This window comes from Pseudophryne corroboree, chromosome 2, assembly GCF_028390025.1.
Source record: "Pseudophryne corroboree isolate aPseCor3 chromosome 2, aPseCor3.hap2, whole genome shotgun sequence".
NCBI lineage: Eukaryota > Metazoa > Chordata > Amphibia > Anura > Myobatrachidae > Pseudophryne > Pseudophryne corroboree.
In genome coordinates this window covers 667,268,175-667,273,877 of record NC_086445.1, presented here as the reverse complement: position 1 = coordinate 667,273,877, position 5,703 = coordinate 667,268,175, and positions in this window count along the sequence as shown.

Here is a 5,703-nt window from a genome sequence, read left to right as displayed (position 1 = left end):
GGGTTACACAGTGGTGTTTAGTATCCATCGGAAGAGAATATAATTAGCAATATTCCGGTGTTGGTTTGAAGCGGATTACTCGCTCGTGCGTATAGTTATGGACATAAGAGGTTTATGGACATTTACTATATTTGCACTTTATTACCCATGCGGCGGGAAACCCAGTTTCCCTCCCACCTGAGCAGTTTGAAATAGTCACAGCCCACCTGTATGAACCAACCTATGACCTTTTGTTATAATGCAGAAACGAATTCCTGTGTCCAGTGAACAAGAAGAATGTAGGGACCATTGTACTGTATTGTGTGTAGTGTATAAAAAGACAAGCCGATCTGGGCCAGCTCTCTACTCTTCTCAACGGTTCTCATCACTGATAATCGGGAGCTGGATATCCAGAAAGGCGCTTGCGATTGTTCCCCTTGTGCGTAAGTTCTCTGCAACCATATTTATCTCCTATTTTGTTGTAAGCCATTCTCTCTCTCCTTTCCCCCTTAAATGTAATTGTGTCTTTGTTGTATTTTAACATGTAGTAACTCGGTTAGGTATTTTATGTTAGTTTGGTAGTGTATAACTTGTATTGTGTATTCTTTTGCGATTGAACGTTCATTCTCTCCCTTAAAAGGTGTTAGACCCTTAGACCGGTATTTGAGTGTTTATTATATTGCTAAAGGGTTCTCAGAGCGTAAGAAACGCTCATACAGCTTTTAAACTAACAAGGTTACACTGTGTTGCATTTACACCATATCACTGCACAAAGGTTTACAATTTAAGTACATTGTTTATGATATTGTTACAAAGGTTTAACGCTGTGAGTGTCAGCGCCGCTTGTGATCTCCTCGTGGTCTCGAGCGTCTGCTACGCTGATAGCGTATCATTACGTTAGTCGGCAGCCTATAGCGTGCTTGCCTTTACGCTTTAAGCCGTGAGCGAACGTGCCGCTCGTGCGTCTCGTCCACGGCTCAACGTTTGTTACGCTAAGTGCGTACTCTTACGGTATTCCATACGCCAATTGCGTACTGTGTTCATTAATCTTTTAGAGTGTTTTAAATAAGATAAATATTAGGCTTTATCACCATTTTCGTGTTACACTGACAGTCAATAACAAAGTAAACATTGCACATATAGCGATTTAGAAATTTATTACCTTAAACACTTTTTTGGTGTGTCCCACAATTCAATATTGTTGTCATATGGTGGGGAATAGTGTATATACAGCTGCAGGGTTGCTCATTTCTTAGGGGGTTGTTTGCTGGCTGCAGAGGTTTGGGATGGAACATTGGACCGTGTTCTGCTCGATCTTCGAACTGGGGAGGTAACTGGGGTCTGGCTAGGTGTGGTTGTCCCTGAGTTTGATCCTTGTTGCTGTGATGCCAACAAATTAATGTTTTGGCTCAGGTTGCGCAGGCTTGCTGTAAGTTGTGTTGTTGCGGCTGTGTTGTTGGCGATGATTCGGGACAGGCTTTCGGTGATTAGCTGATTGTTTTGTATGATTTGAATGAGGGCTTGTTGATGGCGGTGTTGCTCATCCATTATGAGAAAACGATCTATAAGTCGGCTGTTGTCTGCTCTCATCTGCTCCATCGTATTGGTCACTCTGCCAAGTTGCACATTCAGTCTGCTTGTGTTTCTACTGAGTCTAGGTAGATGATGGGGCAGACTGGCCAGATATTGGCTGTGTGTACGCAGACAGGCATGGTTTTGTGCCTGTTGTGTGGCCCAACTGTCCCAAAACGTTTGGTCAATTTGTGGCTGGGGTGGTGTTGGGCTCAATTAGGGGGTGGGGGATGTTTGGGGTGGTGGAGTTATGTCAGCCGGCGTGGTTGTTTGGTTATTATCAATTGCTTGCAGGTGAGGTGTGAATGTTTTCTGCAAGTCTGTTTCCTGCTGGGGATCCTGGAGCATGATGTCTGCACCTGTATGGGGTTGAAGACAACAACAATTGAGTAAGTGTTGGTCTTCTGGTTGGTTACAGCTTTACGTAAACATGCATGACTTATTAATATGCATATTGAACATTACAAAAAGTGTGGGCAGCAATAATCATTTGCCTAAATATTTAAACAAAATATGTTGCTTCTTATCTAACCTACTCATTACAACAATTATTATTGTAAATGTTGGACTAAGAGCTAACTTACTGGACAAACACGGAAAAATATTATTATAAAAAACTGATAACATTGATATATTAGGGTTTAAATTTTGTTTGGGATAATGAACACAATACATTAAATGAGAAGATTAATACACTCATCCATTGTTAAAGGATGTCAGTCTTGGCCACTAAACATTTGTGTTTCTTAAAAAATCATCATCATAAAAAACTACTGCTTGCCTGAAGTGTGCACACCTATTTAGCGCATATTGTAAAGTGGTGATATGAACCACTTTATTATGCAAACCATGTGCTTGCTGGTGTGGATTAGTACAAGGATGTGTGTGCTTTTTGTCATGTGTATTTTGTGTGCTAAAACACTGTGTAAGTATGTAATGTAATGTAATATTTTGTGTTTACTCATCAGACACCTGAGGGGATTGTGGTTCCTCGGATTGTGGGCTGGCCAAAATGACTTCTGGTGGCTGAGCCATCACAGTGGAGATGCGCCGTTGTGGTGGAGATGATGCGGGTGTCGTTGCCACATCAAGACACTGTCTCTTGCTTCCTGTCTTCTGGCGACTGGCAGACCCCTGTGAAGGACGTCTTTGTGGAGTGTGGTGCGATGAGGAAGTTCCTATGGTTTAAAAAAAACATTATTCTGTTTTTCTTTGTGTTTGCAGAATATGCGTCTCTAATTAATTTTTACCTGCATCGCCAGCATCCGCAGCTCTAGACAGTGTGCTTTGTGTACTGGCTGTGCTGGCTTTCTTTCGTACTGTTAAAATATAAAGATTGTGTTTATGTACATTATATTCTCAGTACATATTTGTAAACATTAACATTTTGTGATGTGGACATATGAAGAACATTATGATATAAGTAACAGACTTTTTGAATGCTTTTCTGGGTGACTTCATTGTGTGTGTATAGTATAATTATGAACCAATAAACCCAACAAATCCATACACCAAGGTGTTTATTGAACAATATTAAATAAATAAATATCCAACCTTGGATGATTTAACACTAAGAATATTCTTCTGTAACAGAATACAGTAGTTATGTTTAAACTAACAATACCAACAAATGATCAAACATTACATTAACAATAATGTTGTAGCACCAATAAAAACATCTTGCACACAAAGACCCATCAACACCAACATCCATTAACAATGAAAAAAAATGGACTAAACATTCGTGAAAACACGTTACTCACACTTAATTAAAAGACCCATAAAAAAAACAGCATATAGGACACATCCACAAATATAACAAACCAGAAAAGGATAAATTGAGGATGCAAAAGGGCCAGGTAAACTCCTAAATTCACAATACAAAGGTACAAAACATAACTAATTCCTAAAGAATACACATCACACAATAATTTACACCCTTTCATTAATTAAATGCACAATTATCTACAATACATTTCACACAACTAAGGCCAAAGCACATATGTAAACTCACAACAAATGCACAATACATAACTCACCATCCTGCCTCGGACGATCCGAATCCTGGACATTAGTTGCACCAACCACTTCTGGCGGAATAAGGGACCGCACAGACTCCTCCCACTCACGATACAACACCCTAAAGGGATGGCCACCCCCTGTTTGTCTGGCTGACTTTGCCTCCTTGGCCATCTAAGCCTACACGGCACTTGATGTCGTAGAATCTCCTGTGACACGTGTCCTCGGTCCTCCTCACCACACCCTCACTGTTAACTGCCGCTACTACCTTCCCCCACAGAACATTTTTCCTGCGTGAAGGAACCTTGGCCGCATTGGGCCAAACAGCTGACGATGATGGCGCATCAGCTCCCGCACCAATGCAACATTCTCTGCATAGCTGAACTTCACATTGCGACCCGTCTTTGTAGTGGTGTGTGGCTGCGGAGCCACAGCACCATCACTGTCACTCTCACTCGAGGCCGCAGCAGCAACCTCACCCTCCTCCTCCACCTCACTAACCTCCTCCACCTCACTAACCTCCTCCCTCTCACTCACCTCCTCCACCTCACTCACCTCCTCCACCTCACTCACCTCCGCCACCTCGCTGACCTCTGACTGGGACATATTACTGACAAACAACAAAGAACACTGAGAAATAATAAAACACAAAACACACTCCTCCACTACCACTACACACCACACACCAAAAACACACACACACACACACACACACACACACACACACACACACACACACACACACACACACACACACACAATGACAATAGACTAAAAATAAAAATACAAACAAAAAATGTCACAAACTTTAAATAAACTACACAACAAGTATGACAAGACTACTTACACACACAGTACAGCACTCAGCAATCGCAAAAATACACCACAAATCCACCAAAAACTCCAAACAACTCTCCTACACCAAACACAACTTCCTCTCACCTCTCCACTAGCTAAACCCACGAGGTTCGGTCGGTTTGGGGCGGTTTTATAGTAATGAGCACAGACACTCCTCCATCACAAAACCAACCAATCACGGACGAGTGACAAAATCGAAAGTCAGGAAAAAAAACGCGACCGGGAATGGAAAAACACTGCCGTCATCTTTAAATTACGAATTTGTAAAAACAAATGCAAAACACGGCCGCAATATACAAGTCGGCTGCATTCTACCTTGAAAAATTTATGAATGACATCGACATCGAAAACAAAGAAAAATCTAAATACGACACCATAGTAAACGAGGCGTAACAAATTCAAAAAGTTGCAAATTCACACATTCGATGTCATTCGTGTTTAATCTCCCTCCAAATCGACACTAATACGAATCTTAGTAAATATACCCCCACATCTCTGTTCAGGGTACTAGCAAATCCTACTAAGTATAGTTAAACATCCATGCCATCTATCAGAGAGTTGTGACAGTGTACTCTGGTTACAACCCCCCTCCCCTCCTAGTACTCAGGTCCTTTTGTGCCTCCTGAGGAACCCATGCAAATTGGGAAAACATGATACCTTCCTGACCAGCAGGAAAAGAGGAGCAAGTGCTGCCTGTATTGTGGGGATAGCCAGGACCCCTTCTCATGAATTGTTCCAAGTGTGCGGGAAACAAGAGAAGCCCTGTTTCCTTACTCATTAATAAGTCTTCCGAGTAACTAATGGCCTCCATGGATTCAGGATATTAGCAAATCCTACTTAGTATGGTCATGCATCCATACCATCTATTAGAGAGTTGTGACAAGAGTCACAAGTGTAAGATTTATGACCTAGCGACCATTGTTGAGGCTACTACACAGTAGGTAAAATTGGGAAAATGTACTGATTTGATGCTGATAATATTGCGTGTACGCCCAGAAAAACCCCATTCAGGAATGAACGTGTTCAGTAAATAAACATTTGCTACAACATTAGCTGTGTTTGTTTTTCCTGTAAATGAGTTGTTCTTATCTGTATGACTTTTTGGAACAAATTCTGGATTAATATTAGGATTTAGACTTAAATACAACTGATAAGAACAATGTGTTCATTGGTAGGTGGGATAATGTTACTGGTACAAAGATGTCTTGTCTTTATAAAAGGGGGTTGTGCAGTGACTAGCTCTCAGCTCCTAGTGCTGGACTGCAATCTGTCACC